This window comes from Desmodus rotundus, chromosome 2 (assembly GCF_022682495.2).
Source record: "Desmodus rotundus isolate HL8 chromosome 2, HLdesRot8A.1, whole genome shotgun sequence".
NCBI lineage: Eukaryota > Metazoa > Chordata > Mammalia > Chiroptera > Phyllostomidae > Desmodus > Desmodus rotundus.
In genome coordinates this window covers 51,007,592-51,028,037 of record NC_071388.1, presented here as the reverse complement: position 1 = coordinate 51,028,037, position 20,446 = coordinate 51,007,592, and the positions used below count along the sequence as shown (strand labels likewise).

The 20,446-nt window shown below is 44.5% G+C and overlaps 1 long non-coding RNA gene across 1 annotated transcript; it reads left to right on the top strand.

Annotated features, from left to right (window-relative positions):
* Positions 1-267: 267 nt before the first annotated feature.
* Positions 268-9,521, top strand: LOC123479356 (uncharacterized). Its single transcript, XR_006654960.2, has 3 exons — positions 268-368; positions 886-1,306; positions 8,519-9,521. It is a non-coding gene; the product is annotated as an uncharacterized lncRNA (long non-coding RNA).
* The last annotated feature ends 10,925 nt before the right edge of the window (positions 9,522-20,446 follow it).

Sequence of the window (20,446 nt, the reverse complement as noted above, 5' to 3'; positions counted from 1 at the left end):
ATAAGTGTCCCCAGGCTCTTCTGGTGCCATTATTCTCTAGAAGATCCCCCTTACCTTGCTGCTTTCATTCCCTGGAAGATTCTTTATTGATTTCTCTTTATCATCTGTCATGTCCTCCTTCCCCCAGAACAGGAGCTCCATGAGAACAGGCATGTTGTTTAGTTAGTGACTATATTCCCATGTGCCCAGAACAATGCCTGGCACCTAGTTGCTCAGTAAATGTTTGTTTTGTGACTGGATGCACTGATTAGCTTGGCTGCAATAAGAGCACGCTGTGGACTGGGTGGCTTACAGACAGCAGAGGTTTGCTTCTCTCATCTCTGGACACTGGGACGTCCCAGACCAAGGCACTGCAGATTCGGCATCTGGTAAGGCCTGCTTCCTCATTCTTAGAGAGCTGTGTTCTCACTGCGTCCTCACGACTGGACAGGGCAAAGAAGCTCTCCCAGGTCCCTTTCATAAATCACTAATCTCCTTCCTAAGGCTTCACCCTCATGAGCTACGCACCTCCCAACAGCCTCACCTCCTCAGGCTGTCACTCTGGTGCTGGGTTTTAACACACGACTTCCGGGAGACCCAAACATCCAGACCATAACAGTGACTGAGGGAGTTCTTGTGGGGTTGAAGCCTGTTTCCCCAGGGACAGGAAGAAGTTGACAGCCGTCAGGGCCACAGCCCTGCAGAGGTGGGAATCAGGGGACACACAGAAACTGAGGACACAGTCTCAGGAGCGTTGGCACCAGGGCACAGACACCTCAGTGAAACAGCCCCAAGGAATTTAAACAATTCTTTTCATCATTCATTGGATTTCTTTCCAAAACCTTCAAATGCTGAGATTGTTTATGATTTTTGGTCTCTCCCTTTTTTTTTTTTTTAACCTTGCAGCTAAGTGAACAGAAACAATGGAGCTAACTCCAGAAGACTTAAAAGTTGTGTTTGGTTGTTTCACCTAAGTTCATTGGGCTCTTTAATGGCAAAGGAGGAAATATATCGTGGTGTGCCATTGACAGGTGTCGGTTTACTGAGAGTTCGGCCAAGTTCAGAGGATATTTGACACGCACGGCTTACCACTCTCTTCTCGGGACAAGGAAGAAGGAACTACAAATATCTCAGCCCCTCACTAAGCCTTGGTCTCCTCCTCTGTAAATGGGGTGACAAAGAACTAGCCCGCAGGGCCGGAGGTTGTAGCGAGCTGATGAGTGTGAGTGTGCCCTGCAGCTGGCTGGTGTTGTGCAGGTGCACGCTTGTTTCCATCCTGACAAGGTCTGAATTCTCCATGGTTAGGGTGGCGGGACAACCGACCGAGGTATCCATTGGAACTTGTCCTTGACGTATTTTTCCCTCTCTCACTCTAGGTGTATAGAACTTTGGGTTTCCTTGTTTAAGGACTCTCTGGGCCATAAAATTGAAAGCCATAGTTCTTCAAGATTATTCTCCTGCCCTTTCTGGCCCTGCTTTTGAGATCGTGCTAATGTGCTAACTGGGAAGGAGGCAGCATGGAGGCTGGGAAGCAGAAATCGAGAGAAGGGGTGTGTGGGGGGTGCGGTGTGGAAGTGGGCTGGGGAGGTTCTACCAGATTGGCAGGAGAAATGGTTTGGGTTTCAGGCCCTTATTCCCTTTCCTCTCAGGGCCTAGAGTAGAATCAGAGCTTCCATGGGCCAGGATCCCCTTTCTTCTGCAGAGGCCACAGCTCTGGAGCAGGAGAGCTGCCAACTTGTGGTGACCTTGGTCTGTGTGGACATGCATAACCAGAGGCCCTTACAGGCGTTCTGCTTCCACACCTTAGCCCTTCCATGGCCCCCAGGTGGGTGGTGCCTCTTCCCGAATGAGCCCATTCACACATGACTGAGTGGGTGAATCTGTCCACCAACCCAGTGACCTGGATACTCCTAATGGGAATTAAGTCATTTTTTAAAAAAGCATGTGTCATTTCTTTCGTGCTTACATTGGTGGAATAAAACCCACTACCTGTTCCACGTAAAACACAGTATCTAATAAATGCCTTTGGACAAAAATGTTAGGTAAATAGCAACACCTGGAAGAGACATGCCCTGAAAGAACCAGTAGAAACCAGGAAACCACTGCCCTCTTTTTGCCTCTGACGCTAATAACTCTGTGGCCCGAAGTCAGTCACTTCCCCAGTATTTATTGATTAATGCAGGGAACTGGGCTAAATTCCTGGTCCATGTTACTGCAGATTTGGAATGGATTTGGGAAACATGAAATAATCATGAAACCGTATTCTTAACTGAGGATCTAGTTTAGAAGCTGTTTCTGTACTGTTAATTTCCACTTTCAAAATAATTGGCTTTTCAGAAAAGCAGTTTCTGCAAGTGCAGAAGACAGCCCAAATGACTGTGACATTCCATCTGTTACCTGCTGGAGCATCGCCTGTCCACGCTCTTGTGGTCTGTCTGTCGGGATGTGGGTCTTCATGATAATGTGTACTTCTCGGAATTTTCATTTTAAAAAGAGAAACGCATTTGAAAAAACCCAACCCTCCCACAACGAGCGAGCGCAGCTTTCCCCAGGGCTGGAGGAGTGTAAACAGGGCCGCAGAAGCCTCCGTGTTTATGTTTCCTCAATGACTTCCAGATCAAATCTGCTGTGTTTACGAGATGGAGACACTTTTTCTAACCGCTGGCATTGCGAATTCACAGAGGGGAGGGGCGAACACCCTGGCTGGGCTCTCTGCTCCGAGTTACCCAACATCCCCCAGTCTCTGATGATGGCCCCATGATGCCCCAGCAGGCCAAGCATCCAGCTCAGTGGCAGCCTGTAGACACTGGTTTTCCATACTTGAATTGAATCAAGATGCCAGCTTATTGTTATTATTATTTAAACTTTAAGCCTCAGGCCCAGAGGTGGGATCCTGACTGCAGAGGTAATCTTTTTCCCGATGCTCGACAACGTTTCACTTTTCTCTATGTCTCTCTCAGTTCTTGCCTCATCCAGACGCTGTGAATCTCATTTTGAAGTCTCTCGTTATTTCCTTGAATCATGAACAGTGTTAACCTAATGCCCAGAGACCCCTGGGTAACCGTGAGGTTTGCAGGTCATCTGTTAAGGTACCCATGAGACTTCTGTAAACCTTCAAACATGAAGTCCTTGAATATTTCACTTTGGAAAACAAACATATTCTTTTAAAACAAGCATTTCACTTAAATCTCCTTGTGGTAGATGTTTAACACTTACGGCATTTTGACCATGGAGCTGGCACCGCAACTAGCTTGTCACAGTGTCCTTGTAGGGGTTTTGTCCACAGCAATGGGAAGCATCGGTCCATCTGTCACTTGTCTGTCATTCTTTCAGACAGACCACAGCATGGAGAGGAAAGAGTGGACTTGCCTTCAGCAGCCTGATTCCCAGTCAGGAGCTGCTCTCTCAGCAGCTCTGCCAGGCTGGGCGGGCGGCCTTGGCTGAGCCTGACCCTCCAAAGCACAATTTCCTCTTCTGCCCTCTTACCTCACAGGGATAAGCTGTTCCATGGGACATGCCAGGTGTGGAAGGATATTGTACCTCATAAAACACCAGAGAACTAAGAAGGTCTGTGACCATCAGGCTCAAGCTTCTTGGGGAGGTGGCTGAAGGGGACCCGGGACACCATCTGTTGCTGTGCAACTGGGGATATTTGTAAACAGAAGTTAAAAGTTATTTTTAATGATTAACATCCCTGAAACTCAAACATGAGGTCTCCGGTGTCTCTCCACCACTGCCTCTTACCTTTTCTTGGACTCTGCCACGCTGTGACAAACAGCCTCCTTCTCGTCCCTCCGTCAGCTGGAGGGATGGACCGGGTGGTGTACAAGGGGCCTTTGAACTCCAAAGTGCTGCAGTTCTGCCTTGTGGTTCTCCAGCTGGAGGGAAGGAGGATGTGATAGGGTTACAAAAAGAAAGGAAGAAGCCCTACTTACACCTTTACTGAAGGGTTTTTAAAAAATAAATAAGCAAATGATGACTTCATTACTTCATTACCAAGAATCACAGATCTAATCAATTTCAGTGACTTTTTTTTAATGAGAGAGAGAAGAAAGGGAAAGAAACATTGACCTCAGAGAGAGAGACATTGGATGGGTTGCCTCTCGTATGTACCCCAACTGGGACCCATTCCACAACCCAGGCATGTGCCCAGCTGGCAACTGAACTGGTGACCTTTTGCTTTGCAGGACTGGGCCACACTGGCCAGGGCATGACCATTCCCATTAGAAGTTTTGATTTCTCCTTCCCCCAGAAAAGATTATTCTTTGACCACCTCTCTGCACCCACCCAGACCACACACACATATACTCATGTGTGTGCATTACACACACATTCTTATTTCTGCCTCCCTCTCTCTTCTTCCTCTCTTTTGGATTTGATTACAAGTATTTCATTGTACACCGTTTAAAAAAATGTTTGAAGTTGAGTAAGTAAAAATACTATATTTCTAAAGCAAAAAATGACTTAAAAAGGAAGAGAACTGTGTTCTTTTGTATTTTCAGTACTGTAATCTCGTTCCTGCAACTCACGCCCCAGGGGTCTCTACTGTCTGTCTGTCAAACAACTCTTTGATCTGGACCTAGAGGCTTCTTTGTAGTCCCGGCTCTGATGCTGGCTGCTGTGTGACCTGGGGACAGTCACTTCCCCTCTCTGGACCACAGCTGCCTCATTTAGAAAATGAAGGGTTGGACCAGATAGTCTCTAAGGTATCTTCCAGACTTAAAGCTTTCCATGTAGGCATCTCTCACTTTATAAAATCCAACATATGAAACAATTAACAAATAAAATCCGCCCTCCCAAAATACCTTTACTACTTATGAAACAGGCCAATAAAGGTAAAAATGCTTATACTGTAAAAAAAAAAAAAAGAATTAAAAAAATAGCTGCTTTAATTTGAAATAATTTGATTTAGGTGTAGTATTTCAAAGTCTTTCAGACCTGTAGCTGATAAATTTTTGTCTAGTTGGACATTTCAGTGATGGTTTTTTATCCCTGGCACCTGACCCTGCCACATTTATCAGACAAATTCCCAAGAAACAGCTCTGTAATGTTCAGCTGAAATCTCTAATGGGTGTGATCAAATCAGGCTTAATGTTCACTCTGGTGAACAGTCACTTTGAAAGCATGTGCTGCGTTCTCATTATCATTTTATTTCTACCATTATCCACATTTAAAAATATAAATCACTACTAACATCCTTCAGAATGAAGGTTAACCCTCTCACCTGAGGGTTGATCATTGTGGCGAGTGAGGAGGTGGGGCAGTGTGGAAAGGAGGGGGACACTGAGCCAAGGGAGGATGCACTGTGTGACCTTGGGTAATTCGCTTCCCTCTAGGGGCCTCAGTTTCCTCATACAGTAATGTGGGGTTGGTCCAGGTCACTCCAAGGGGCCCTTTGAAGCTGGTGTGCGAAGATGTTACATAATTATTTCAGTTATTGCTGTGCTGTTGTGTATAAGAAAATGACCCCTCAAAGCATTTTTTGATGATGGCCCCTCCCTCAGTTTATGCTGGGGTACAGTGGACCAGCCCTTGACATCCTGTAGCTTTAGAAGGGGAAAGTGGTTCCTCAGACCCAAGGAAGGTACAATAATGGAGAAAAGTGGGGAATTGGCAAAGGGCTTTAATTATGAACCGCCCCCCCACCCCACCGGCCCCAACACCACCCCCAGTAGCCTGAGCACAAGGGCCTCCTGGTGAAATTGCCTGGAGACCTGGCTCTCCTGTGAGGTCCTTCCCGAATAAGGACCGGTCTGTAGGTAGGCAGCTCCCAGGGTCCTGAGGAGCAGAAAATGCAAGTGTGGCTCTGGGAAACAGGTAAAAAGGCTCAACCTCCTTTCGATGGTCTGAGGAGGGACTTTTGCACTTTTTGAGACACAAGGTCTTTCTTAAAAATAAAATCTGCTCTGGCTGCTGTGATTCAGTGGGTTAAGCACCGGCCTGCAAACCAAAATGTTGCTGGTTCGATTTCCAGTCAGGGCAGATGCCTGGGTTGAGGGCCAGGTCCCCAGTTAGGGGCATGCGAGATGCAACCAGATCAATGTTTCTCTCACACATTGATGTTTCTCTCCTTCTCTTTCTCCCTGCCTTCCCCTCTCTCTAAAAATAAATACATAAAATAAAAATCTAATGTGGAACCTAATATATAAAACAAATACAAGTGGTGTTTAGCTGGCACAAATTTATTTTATATGTTCAAATTTGTGACATTTATTATAAACCCAGTGAGAGGTTGTTTGTTTTGACTAGCACAACATTTTGAAATCAGAGAACACAGGTAACAGTTGCTGTCTTATCAGCCTCGGCATGCAATAAGCTTCTCTAGTTTATCTTGTTGTATTATTGTTGTGAAAGATGACATGAATGGGGCCACTTTAAAGTAGAGCCAGAGTAGCCATTTGAGAGGAACTGCCGTGCATGTCTCGCTTTTCTTTATTTTCTGAACTGGACCAAACCACCAACATTCCAAGAAGTCAATAAGAACAAGAATATCCTGTTTGTAAGAATGGATGAAATTGGACCTTACTGATGACTGAATTGCTAAGCAATCAATGAAGTAGAAATCCAGTCTTTTTGCCTAATGACCAAATATAGGCTAATCCATGAAGTATAAAAATCTAAACTTACCTTATCTAGCACCAATAAATTCTTCATTAATACAACTTACCTCATCTTCTTCCCTTTTTCCCCGTAAGAATCCTGAGTCTCTTTCCCGTGCTAAGGTGGGGAGGGGCACTATTTGGGTTTCTGCCTCAATCTGTTCTCCCCCAATTGCAATTCTTTGATCTCAAATAAACACTTGTTGCCTCTCATTCTGACTTTTTGTTTTAGGTTAACAGTTTCCAGGCTACAAATGGGAACCTTTTTTCTGAGGGTGGCCCTGCTGTCAAGGGACACTCTTCCAGTACACTGGGGGAGTGAACTTTTTACGCTGCTGTCAGCTCTAAAATCAGCTAGAGATATCATTAGTGCTGTCTGATGTGTTAATGTAGTATAATTCTGTGGAACGTGCATATTATTTCTTACTTTTGTTTTTAAAAATATTTCTAACTCTATTTTGAACATAGAGATTTAACTGTAATGCTTGTAGAATTTCTGAGTCAGTTGAGTGGAATGTCTTTGGGCAACGGACATGGAGAATCCTGGGGGGCCTAAGGCAGCCCTGCAGAGGGAGGGGGAATTATGTTCTCTGTACCACAGAGGCAGGGAAAAGGGCCCAAGGTGAGCACCTGCCAGATAAAACTGCATTTCAAAGCCAGGTTCTTAAGCCCTTCCGGATCTCTGGTACCCCTTCTTGTGGTTTCCTATTGACTGGTAGAGTCTTTATTTTTTTTTTCCCAATGTTCCCACTGCCCCTCACCTGGAAAGACGGTGGGGCCAGCATGTTAGAGGAAGCACAGCCCTTCCCTGAGACCACCTGAGACCACTGTGGAGGTGGGCATGGTGGACCCAAGATCGCTCCAAGAAGGCAGATCCTACACAAAGAATGAGGGTCTTCAAAGCTGCCTTTCTCAAGCCCCTCATCTTGCCCCCTAGCCAGTCTCCTCTCAATGCCAACCCTGGAGTTTCTGGGCTTTCTTTCTAATAATAAAGCCAATATTTCCTTAATACTTCAGTGTGCCAAGTTGTATGTTAGGCACTGCGGGGATGCAGAGATAAATAGACTTGGGCTGGCCCCCAGCTCTCACAGTAAACAGAAATTTGAACTCCCGGGCTGGTTCACCTGAAAGAGAAGCTGGGTTCCCGGTGCTCCTCAAATATTATTTTCAACATCGACTCAGCTTGTGTCAAAGATCTTTTGATACTAATTCATTCTTTAAGTCCCAGTAAGATCTATTTAACTGTTCACATTCTTCTGCTGTCACCCCTCCCCCACTGCTGAAGTGTGAGAAAACACACTTCAGGATGTCTGCTAATGATTGATGGCCCAGCTCTCTCTTTGTATTTGTTGGCCTGTAGGTTTAGATCCCAGATTGTTTCAAAATGGCCAGAAGCAGTCAGCATGTGGTAGCTCTGAAATCTTAAGAGACATCCGGTCACAGCTAGTCATATCATACAACTGAAGAAATTATTTTTAAAAATTCTCTGATATTTGCTATTGGAGGCTGAAGCCCTTATTTCTTGGGCAGTGAGGAGCAGAATCCCAGGGAAAGCAATTTTGCAGAGGAAAAAACTAAGGAGTAATGTCTTGCCCAGGCCCATATACTATTTCTGCTTTCCTGGGCATCCCCGAAGGTGCAGGGAGGTAGGGAACCCTGCATTCTGGGTCCTTGTGCATGTCCCTACTTCACAACCTCACTGAAAAACTCTCTTACGTGAGAACGAGAACGGGACTTAGCAAATGGCTCCCTATCTCTGACCCCGCAGACTTCCCAGGAGTGACTAAAGGTGTTAATGGCATGGGAGTTGAGAGGGGAGGTCTGTGAGCAATTTTCAATATGTCAAAGAGCTTGACAGGAATTCTGTATTTGCCTGGGTATGGATTGCAGTCTCATCAAGATGCCCCTCTCCTTTGCTTTTGGCTGTGTGGTTACACCAGGGACCACCTCCTGCAAACCAGAAAGAAGCTCTGCTGTGCCAGATAGAGTGCGGATGAATCGCCTGGGCTTTGACAGCAGACAGATCCGCGGGCTGCCTGTGCGCGTCTGCTTCCTAGCCGGACGTCGCTGACGGAGCTACTTGATCTCTCTGAACCTCCGTGTCATCGTCTGTAAAATAAGGACAGTAATGATACCCGCCGCACGGATTGTTGGGGTTGGTCCACAGCAAGCCCTCGATGAAAGACAGCTGTTGTTGCTAGTAGCTGTGATTAATGAAAAATGAGAAATTGAATTGTTATTTAATAAAAGCATCACACTGGTAGGCAAAAAAATCTTTCAAGACTTGTAGCTTGGAGGGGTTCCAGCTGATGAAAGGTTGAGACCCTGTATACCAGGCGGCTGTAAGGTTTTTGATTTTCATTCAGGGAGTGGAGTGGGTGCGTGCATGGTTAAAATTTAATTGAAATTAAAATTTCATTTCATTTCATTTCTTTCCCTTGGGCTGGCTATGCATATCTTCTGGTGTCATAAAACAAGCCCAGGACCGTAATGCAGGCCACATGCCCCGTGGTGACCTCTTTCTAAGCCACCTCTGTGTCCTCTCGATGGAAAGCTGTTGATTGAAAAGGACAGAACAATACCCTCTGTCATGCCGGCCGCAGATCACATTCAATCAGGACAGCATTCTATTGATTCAAAAGACACACACGCTCACACACTCACACACACACACTTCCCAGAGGGTGACATTAGTGACCTGGGGAGAATGGGGCAGATCTGAGGACAGTTTACCTGGGAAGGAAGGTCTCAATCACACTACCACCCAGTGGTGGGTGGGAGTAACTTGGGTAAACAAAGCCTGTTCTGGAATCTTGCTTAATTCTCAATAATCTCATGGCTACTCTTCGTTCCTGGAAGTCATTCTCGGCAATATGTTGAGACCCATGGTTTTTTTCTTAAAAAAAAAGAATACTGTGAACCTAAAACTGTTCAGAAAAAATAAAGACGATTTTAAAAAAATATATGTTTGTGTTGTGCTGAAAACAGCCATGAAACGTAAAATTTGGTTCCCAATTTTTCTTCATGTTAATGTGTTCCATGACCTGAAGGCTGGAGCTTTGTAGCCAATGTTATGATTTCCCTATTTATTGAGCCTGGGAGGAATCCTCCTGCTGAATGCCAACCTTCTTCCCCTCCCTCCCTACACACAGCCCCCCTACCCACTCACTTGGAGGTAGATGCTCTTTAGAAGGTCTTGATTCGGTTTCCTTTTTCATTGCATAAGGATATTGTCACAAATAACAAATTCTTCCTACGACTGCAGATTTTAGCTGATGACAAATGGGATAGATTCATGTTCTTCTCCGTAAGAGACTTGAAATGTAACAGTTCATTGAAGGGGGAGGGGGAAACTCATGGTTGAAATCCATTTAGTTCTAGTCTTGACTAAATGAAAGGAATGGAGATTAACAATTCAAAGATGGAGCTTGTTAATTAAAGTGAACTACAATTACAGAACTTGTCAGGCAGCTCACTGGAAATTATTTCTCTCCTGCTTGATTATGATCATGAAAATTTACCTTTTGCTAGATAAAAGTCTTCCTTAACAGAGAGAAACACTGTTTTCCTAGACTGGCTGCAGAAGTGTTTGTTTTGCTAGACATTTTTTTTAATGCTCCTAAAGTGATATTTTAAATGAAGTTGTTCTCTAGACCTCGCTGTGTATTAGTGTGTATTTGAATATGAGCAGTGTGGGGGAGGGTATTTATCATGCAATAAGTCAAAACTCAATAAACCAAAATACATTTAGATTTCTGCAATTGGGGAGGTTCAGAGTTGTAAATACCTGAACAGGTACATCATTTCAAAGTAATTCTGAGATTGATGAAGTCATACTTAAAATGCTCTGTGCCTGTATCACGTGATTTACTAGATATAAAGAACCATATTCTAGCATTCCCTTCTCCCTAAAGAAGATTAATTCATTCTTACATGCTTAGTGCCACACAGTCATGTAGATAGGACACTGTTACTAAGCAAGATACCACCTTTTAGGAAGACCGCCCTTCCCTCTCTTCAAAAAATAAAGGGATTCTGTAAAAAGCAGAGGAGTGTTGGAAAATAGAACTACAGGCTGCAATCCCTGGAATAATTTCAATTTTAACAAGAGAATGCAAGACGACGTAAAAGGCAAACTCCACGGGCTCATGGCATTATGAGTGACCCTCTCCCACAGGGAAACCACTTGCCCCGTGCACACCACGTTGCTCACCACCAGCCTTTGGACAGCCTGTTAGTAAGAGAAAGAAGGTTCCGTCTACGTTCAAGTCTCACTGCCTCTGAAACTGCCCTTCAGAAACCCTATCATTCTCATTCTCTCTCTTTTCTTGGCAACACTGAGAGTCCTTTGTAAACATCCTCCCGGAAAAGTCTGCAGATCTGTCTGATAAACTCCGAATGGGGGAGTTTAAACTCCTGTCTGAGAACAGATTGGGTGGAAAGCTTAAAAGATTATTCCCTTCAGAAAAGTAGCTGAAGTCACCAAGCTTGAAAAGGTGTCAAAAAGAAATGGAAATGATACAGTCCTGGTCTTTCTCTACAGAGCTTTTTTCTCTCCTCAGAACCCGAAGTCCTGAGCCTCGTTGCTGATCAGGAGACAGGCAGGCCCGTGCTCTCGACTTTAAATGCAGAGTTGAGAACGCCACGGCCACGAGACGTGAGAGACACGCTCAGAGATGCTCAGAGCCGACTAACATATAAACCCCTTCAACCAAACAGAAATAGCCCGCTGGGTCAGAAATGCAATTTTTTTAAAAGAATTTATTAGCAACTTTTCACATATTTCACATCTATCCATCTGTCTCATTTTTCACTTCTATTCATCTGTCTTTCTTCCCCCACTTCCATTGAAAACAGTTGATTTCCTCCTAAATTTGAGATTCTCAAAGAACCGCATTGGAAGTAAGGATAGATAGGTTTTAAGGATAAGGACACATAGACAGGAAGTGAGATCCTGACAGGTTTTAGGGACAGCCCTCTCATTTCCTCTTCTCCTACTCTGGTTTCTTCCCGTTGGGATGTAGCTGGTTGTTTTATACTCGGGTGACCAGCGTGAGTTTCCCCGGCAGAGACATTGTCAGAGGGTAGATGGTGGTCACTCAGAAGTAGAGGGGATTCCCGCGCTGGAAGGAGGGAGGATCACAAGACCCCAAGGCTCCTTCCAGGTCTAAGGCCGCAGGGACCAGTCCTTCGTTCCTATCTCAGAGGGCCACTTGTGGTTCAGAACTGGTGCAAGTCTCGAGAAGTCAGACTGAGATATCTGCCCCTCCTCCCACCAGATGCTCAAACAGCAGGGTGGATGCTTTTTGGGGACAGCAGGACACTGTAAATTTGGTAGACCAGGTGTTGAGCGATAGTGGAGAATGCCGACTAGATGATGTTAACACAAAATGGACAAACGAAAACCCTCCCCTCCTTCAAGTGGTGTCTCTTCAGTGAGACCATTACTCTGAGCTTCTAGGTGATGGACTATGCCTATTTTTTTAAAATTAAATTTCATTGAGATATACTTGAATAATATAAACTGCATATATTTACAGAGAACGATTTGATACGTTTTCACATATGTGTATACCCATGTAACTATCTCCACAGTGACGATAGTGATTATATCCATCACTCTCAAAAGCTTTCTCATCTCTCTTTGTGACCCTTCTCTGCCCTCGCCAGCATCCTCTCTGCTGCCCTCCCTCAGTGATTTGCCTTATGTCACTATAGATGAGTTTGCATTTCATAGAATTCTGTACAAACGAAATCATAGAGGATGCACTCTCCTTTTTCCGGCTTCTTTCACTCGGTATGACTATTTTGAAATTCATCCATGTTGTTACATGTATCAATACTTTATTCTGTGTTATTGCTAAATACTAATCTATTGTATAGGTAAGCTGCCAGTTTTTTACACATTCACTTATTGATAGATGCTTGTATTGTTTCCAATTTTTGGCTAGTACAAATAAGTCTGCCTTGAATATTCAGTATAAATCTTTGTATGGTCATTTGCTTTCATCTCCTGGATACACACCTAGAAGTGTTACGGCTGGAACATATGGTAGGCATATGTTTAACTTTTTAAGAAACTGTTTTCTGAAATGGTTATGCTATTTTACATTCCCACCAGCGGCGCGTGGGGTTTCTGGCTCCTGCACTTCTTCGCCATCACTGGATATAGTTGGTCTTTTTAGTTTTAGACTGTTTTAGTGGGTGTTTCGTGGGTCTGTAGCTCATTGTGATTTTTTATTTGCATTTTCCTAAAGCTAATTACATATGTTTTTTCATGTACTTGATTGCCATCCATATTCTTTGTAGATGAAGTATTTGTTTAAATCTTTTGCCCATTTTGTAATGGGTTTGTTTGGTTTATTACTATGGAGTTTTAAAATCTCTTTGTATAATCTGGATACAATTCTCTTATCAGATCTGTGATTTGCAAATATTTTATCCAAATTCTTTTTTCTCTCTTTGTTTAAAGTTATTTTTGGTGAAATCTAATTTATTAAATTTTTGTAATAGACTACGTTTTGGTATTGTGTCTAAGGAATCTTTGCCTGATGCTGAGTCACAAGGATTTTCTTCTATGTTTTTTCTAGAAGGTTTACATAGTTTTAGGTTTTATATTTAGGTCTAATATTTATTTTGGGTTATTTCTTGAATATGATATAAGATATAACTCAAAGTGTTGTGGGGTGGTTTTTTTTGCATTTTTATCCAATTGTTCAAGCACAATTTGTTGAATAGATTATTCTTTCTCCAAAAACAGTGCAAATTTGCATGTCTGTCAAAAAGCAATTGAGTAATTATGGGTTCTATTTCTGAACTGTCAATACTGTTCCATTAATCTATTCACCCATTACTACACCAACATCATAGTATCTTGATTATCATAGCTTTCAAATAAGCCTTGAAATCGATAGTGTACATTCTCCAACTTTGTTCTTTTTCAAGTGTTTTGGCTCTTCTAGTTCCTTTGAATTTCCAAATGAATAGAACTGGCCTAGTGTGGGACGTACGTGAGAGAATGTACGCAAACTTCCTTAATCCACACTGGTTACCAGTCCCTTAGGAAAGAGAATTCAGAGGTAGATACCAACACTCATTGATTATAATTTTATGTGGAAGTACAGCATATATGTGTCTTGAAAGATAAGTGTTTAAGTAACTTAAAAGAAAGAGAGGGAGGAGAAAAGACAAGCTTTATTGACGATATGAAATTATTGGCAGGACTTTGATGAGTAAGGAGTGGATAGAACATGAGGTAGCACTTACAGAGTAGAATGTAAAGTATGCTCAGCAAGAATTCCAATTAGATTGTAAGAAAAGGTGCATAAAGGATGTGGGTTATCTTCATTCTGTAGAGGGACTTAAAATGGAGGTTGAAGCATTTGTGCTTAATTCTTTAGGCAATGAGTAGCTGTGAATATTTTTTAAGAATGTTTTTTGGTTTATTGTGGGGGCAGAGGTTGAGGGGGAGAGGATTGTTATAGGAGTTGAATCAACAGCACTGACTTAACCTCTTCATGCTCACATCCTCTTACAGACCCTATCCCCTCTCACCTGTGCTACTGGAGTCAGGAGGAGGAGGAGGGAGGGAGGGCAAGGGCTTGAGGGAAAGGTGGGTGGGCAGCACAGCTTTAATTTCAATGGAATGTTTTCACGGGCATCTCCTTTCCCTTCTTGGTTGGGTGGATGAGTGGAGCTTCCTTGGGAGTGTTTTTCTTGGGCACTTTTATTGGGTTTCACCTGAAAACACAGGATATTGGTATGGTCTTCAAGGTTTAGATTGAATTGCAGTCCACCCCCCAAACTTCCTTGAGGACATATTTTATCTAAGCCTTCCAACGCCTATCAATCATAGATTCACAGAATGCCAAAGCTGGCTAGGGCCTCCATCCATATCCTCTCACTCCCGTGAATCCGATCGCAGTGCTTGCCTCTCTGAGACCCTTCAATGTCAGATCTCCAGCTGGAGTGACCCTACATCCTGGTTTCCCCAGAATGGTCCCAGTTCTTACTTGTTGCCCTGGTCAGTTAGTCATAATGACCCTTGAGTCCCCAGAGTGAACCAGTTTGGGTAATAAATCACTGTTTATGGCCCCCCTAAGTAGTGCTTTCCAACATACAGGCCCTGGTGTAGAGACAGACGTGAGGGTGGGGGTGTCTCAGAGTTACTGTGGGCAGTTCGTAAGCCATACGCTTACGGTTTCTCAATCAGTAGAGAGAAAGGTGAAACTACTACATTTTAAGGGTCTAATAAGCATGTTCATGTTAAGTATAGGAACAACTCAGAAATGCTGGGACTTAATAACCAACAGATGCAACCCTCCTTAACCAGCCTTCCTCCTCCCCTCCCCTGCTCATCTCCAAATGCTCGGCCTCCTCCCTGCAGTGCAGCCCTGAGAGAGGGAAAAGTTGTGGTGCTCTGGACTCTGCCATGTTGCTTCAGGTCTCTGTGCTTTTGAAAACATTTTCCGTCAGTGTGCAGATATCTGCCACCCCCTCTACCACCTCCACCGCCTCCCCTCTTATCCAACTAATGAACTCCCAACCTTCCTTCAATGCTCAGTGCCATCCCCTTCTGTCTCTGCCTCTCCCCACAGAGCAGAGCTGAGCTCGCTCTTCTGAGCCTCCCCGTCTGTGCCCTGTTTTCTTTTCTGTTCCCATTAACACCCTCTATGGCTGTATTTGCTTATGTGTCTGTCTCCCTCCTGGCCTGCAGGCAACCTGAGGGCTAGGGCTGACTGAAGCTTTCAGCACAATGGCTGGCACGAGAAAGGGACACAGGAAATATTTTCCAAGTGTATTCATTCAATAACTATTTATTGAGTGTTACCCTTATTCCAAACACTCTACTACCAGCAGTGCCCAGAATGACACCCCTGTCCCCAGATGTTGCAGCCCAGTCGGTGAATGGATGTGACGTGAGTTTGTGGGAGGATTTGCACCTAACGTGTGTGTGGACACCTGTGTCTGTGCTGGCTCAAAGAGGTTTCCAGAACCTCGGGTTCCTCTCAGGAAGCCAAAACACTTCAGTCTTTTCCAAGGCAGCTTCTTTGTGAATTGAGCAGCATAAATTTCTGATCTATTTTAAAACACAGAATGGGAAGTCTGCAGAGGCTAAAATAACTTTCTCAAGGTCGCTGTGTGGTGTGCTTGGTCCCCTGGGAGAGAACCTTGTGCCGTGGACCCAGCTTAGCCTAGGGTGAGGGTGGACGTGAGCAGCACAACCTGGCCTCGCCAGCTCCCTCCAAGCCTGTCAGGTCACCTGGGAGGCAAGGCCTCCCTGGGGCTGAGTGTTTGTGAGACACAGGCTGTGTGGGTGCTTGTCACCAGGCAGGGGCCCCTTCCAGGAGCTGGTCCAAGGCCACAGAGGCCGAGCAGAAGCCTGCATGCTGTTTGTGGTGAGGAGAGCTCTGTTCTCAGTGATTTATTTGTGAAACTCCTGGAGTGGGGAGGAAGACTTACAGCTGGGGCTGAAGTAGATACAGGTCCTGAGGCTCTTGGAGCTTGGCAAACGATAACGCAAACCACTGAAGCGAAAGACGGGGGTGTTGGGGAGGGGCGGGGTGGTGGAGGGAAGGGAGAGACATTGAAATATTGAGATTCTTGTGCTGAGCCCTGAGCTCCTGCTGTGGCGGGGGAAGATTCTAACTTTTTGCTCTCAGAAGACTGTAAATAAGTCTCGTTCTCTCTCTCTCCTTATATACCTACCATCCCACTCTCTTACCCCAATTCATTTCTGCCTTTAAACAACCCTCCTACCCCAACTCATTTTTTTCCTCTTCTTTCACTTAAAGGTTGCAATTACTTTGGGCTGCTCTGGGTTCCCAGACCAACACTCTTTTCCTGCCTTCACCACCTCCTTCGTGACAAATATGAACACTCTTCAGGACAAAGAAGGCTGGGGCTAAGATGTGGCCTCCCAAAGGACAGAAGGAAAGGCTATGGCTCCTGTGCCCACAGGAAGCATTAATCACCAGGTCAGTCTGGGCAAGGAGGGAGGGCCTTAGCCCCAGCAGAAGCCCAGGCCTGCCTGCTCTGTCCATGGCTGGGGGAGCTTGCCTTGTCTCCTTGAGATAGGTGTCCTCAAGTTCGGAGCATTGATTAGATTCCATAACAGGCCCTCCCAGTTCAAAGCAGGTAAGGAGCCACAGGGAAGGGAAAGAAGGTGACTTGGAGGTAGGAGAGAAATGCCTGCTGCCGTCAGGTACCCTGAGCCCTGAAACCCAGAAACCCAGATTACTCAGCTACTGGCTGGTTTTGCCAGGGGCCTCTCTCCAACAAGCCTGGGCCTAGTCCCTCTCCCAACACAAGTTCCTTCTGCTGCTTTAAGCCACTGCTGGTGGGCCTCCTTCGCTTGTCTGGACCACACTGGCCCTTCCACTTCCTGGGGTCAGTTGCCTTCTCTGAGTAAGGAGTGTAAGAAGGCCAAAGAGACTAATATGGCTTTAACTGGGGGGGGAGGGGGTTGGGTATTCTTGTTCACGGAGGGGAGAGGATTGATGTGAAGGAGAAGGGAATCTCAAGTTTCATTTAGAAGTGCTGAGTCTCAAGTGCGATAGGACACTTGTACACGATAACTCCCCTCACTCTCCATTCCAGAAAATGTATTGAAAATCCCCCCACAATGGACAAGACCTTCCCCAGAGCTGAGCATCAGATTCCTGGGACCAGCCTGACAGCATTTTTCACTTAGAAAGTCCATCCCACAGTGGGGTTGGGATAGTTCGTGGTGACTAATATAGGGCCCAGGACTCAGCAGTACTAAAAGTTTTTGTTGAATGAATGAATGAATGAATGGTCAAACCTAAACCAAACAGAGAAATGGGCAGAGATTGGGGACAAGGGTGGATGAATGAGAGATTGAAAGGGGTTCTGTGTTCTTGGGCAGATAATGTGCACTTGTGACTCATGAATCATCACCCTCAGCTTCTAACTGCAACATCTGGCATACATAGTTCACACTGTCTGCGCATTTTGACCCCCATTCAGGGGTCAGGCCTGTAAGGAAGGCAATTCAGGGGATTGTGGTCTCAAGTTGGAGGACACCTGAGATCAAATGATCCAATGCTCCCATTTTACAGATGAGGAAACTAGAGTTAAATGAGGGCAAGTGACATTGCCAAGGTCTTGGTGAGTTGGGGCAGGGCCCATCTCCAGGTCAGGTTCTTCTGGTTCTACCTGGCCCCCTCTGGGGAATTTAAAGAGGCAGCTTTTCCTGGACAACCTTGACTGATAGTTGTGACTCATTAGCAAATGAAACCAGTCAAACCTGGCCTTTTTCTGCCTTCCCTCCCCAAGTCAGACCCAGCCCTGAAGCCTCTTCTAACCTCTTCTCTATCTACTTTTCCAACCTCTCTCACCTACCAAAGTGCCTGGAATATCCAGCCTTAAAAGAAACATTCATTTTTCTTGAATCACCTCAAGGGACTTCTTTAAAACATTCTTTATTTACACCTAAATTCTTCAGAGATTGAGAGGCTGGTGTCTCATTTATCTGTCTCTCCAAAGGACAGCACATAGTAGGTGCTCAGTAAGAGTTTAGTGTTAGGTGGAAGCAGAAAAAGATGGAGACCAAAACTCTAGGCAGACTGAGGAAACATGAGCTGTACGAGCTTTATATACTTTGAGAAGGAATTTACCTGTCAAGACTTGTTGGGGTTAAATGGGCCTAAAGTTGAAGTCTCACGAACATTGCACCCCAGGAAAAACCACAAATTAAAGTTCTAACCTCCTGCACCATCTTGCCTGTTTGTGCTGCTGTTTGAGTCCATCACTGTAGGGAAGTTCCTCCTCCCTTCCCATTGCTACCATGCAGCCAGCAGACAGTGACTTACCCTAACCAATCAGAACTGTAGGATTTGGAAGCCTTATTTGCATGAGATAAACCAAAATGGGAACTATGGACAGAAGTTTCTCTATAAAAGGTGGGCTCTCCTTTGTCTCTGGGGCACAATTTAGGTTGCTACCTGGATCAGTGTCTTCTAAGCTGCAGCTCTTTTTGCTCAGATAAATGCTTTGATTCGTTATTAAAGTCTAAAATTAATTTTGGTTGACAGCTTTGTTTGTAGGTTTTCTCAGTAGAGCACTGAGGTCTGGGCCTGTGGTCTGGCAAGGGGAAGGGCCATTATGTGCCTGCTAGGCAAGCAGAAAGTGTTCGCTATTAGACCTTCATATATACTGAAATATATGCAAAGGACTAATGTAGGCTCCCAAACCAAATTAAAATCAAGCCAAATCAAGTTGGTAGACAAGATTTGAGGAATGGGGACTCCAGCTGGAACAAGCTTGTGAACCCCTTGACTTTTAGTATTAATTTTCAGAGATGCAAGCACAAGCTTCCTTCAATAACAAGTTATGACTCAATTCACTTCCAGTCTAACTCTGGAGTTAATATCTCACATCCATAAATAGTCAAGAGCAGCTGTGTGACATGCACCGGCATGTGGCCGTCACATGAATTTTGTTTTGATGGCTCTTTTGGAATGGGGTCTGCAAAAATTGCACACTCAGTTGCTTAAGTGTTTCAACCAAGGGGAAAAAGAGAAAAACATGAAGAATGGCTTTCAACCATACTTCAAAACTGGTGGTTAAGATGCTCTTACAAGGTCATAACCAAAGTCAAGGAGGATTTTAAGAGATGCCCAGCCTGGACTTGTTACATCCCATAGTGTTTCTCATAATTTCAAGCGATGTCATAGGCTTTCAAAATTCAACTAACTATACTTTAGCTTAAAATTTTACACACACATATGCACACACACAACATGGATGATGCCTGCTGTGTACAGTTGCCACACTCCACTTTTGCCAAGAGTGGGCTATGGGATAAGAACAAACAAATCAAGCAACAAGCAGGCAACTCATACCCAAATGGTGCAGGCCACTGGGTTTGCTTTTAAAAGAATAAAAATTTTACAAAAGAAAAACTATCAAATGAAAAATAGAAAGCACTTTTATACAGAGAGGAAAGTTGCTATTAAAGGAAAATGATAAACAGAACCAAATCCTCAAAGCTTCCCATGTTTTACTATAATAAATCCATGGTGCTTAAGGATATTTTGGGAAATAAAATAACATTACTTTTGTAAGTCACTGGGACAGGGTGGTGAAGTGGACCAAGCTGGGACCTGGGTTTTAATTGTATTATGTAAAGGGGTTTGTGGGAAAGAAGGCTAGAAGGAGGGGTGAGGCTATTTTAGGAGGGGTCCCGTAGGCCTTCCAAAGGAGTCTGAACTTCAGGGGGCAGAAGAGCTATGGACGATCGGAAGGGGAGAAGGGAGAAGATGGAAGCTGTGCTTTAGCAGAACACATCAGTAGCCTGGTGGAGAGAGAGTGGTGGAGTTAGAGCAAAGGCAGAAAGCCCAATCCAGAGGATGGAGGAATAACTGCTGTACAAAATAATGAAGGCATTCGAGCTGGGGTGAAGGTGATGGGAGAGATGTGGCAGTGTTGAGATGGAATTATGTAAGCTCTTGGTGGGTGATGATGGTAGGTCAGTATGGGGGGAAGGCAGAAATGAAAGTTGGCTCTGAGGATGACGATCATTAGACCTTCTGGGGCTGCTCTGGCCTGTATGGTAGCCCCTGGCCGCAGGTGTCTGCTCAGCCCTTGTCATGTGGCCAGTCTGAACTGAGATGTGCTGAAAGTATCATATATATTTTAAAGACTTAGCACTAAAAAAGAATGTAAAATATCCCATTAACAATTTTACAGATAGAGTGCATGTTAAAATAATATGTCAGATATATTGGGTTAAATAAAATATTAAAATTAATTCTGGTCCTACCTATTTCTTTTTACTTAAAAAAATGTGGCTACTAGAAAATTAAAAACTGCATATGTTGCCTGCATTTGATTTCTAGTGCACG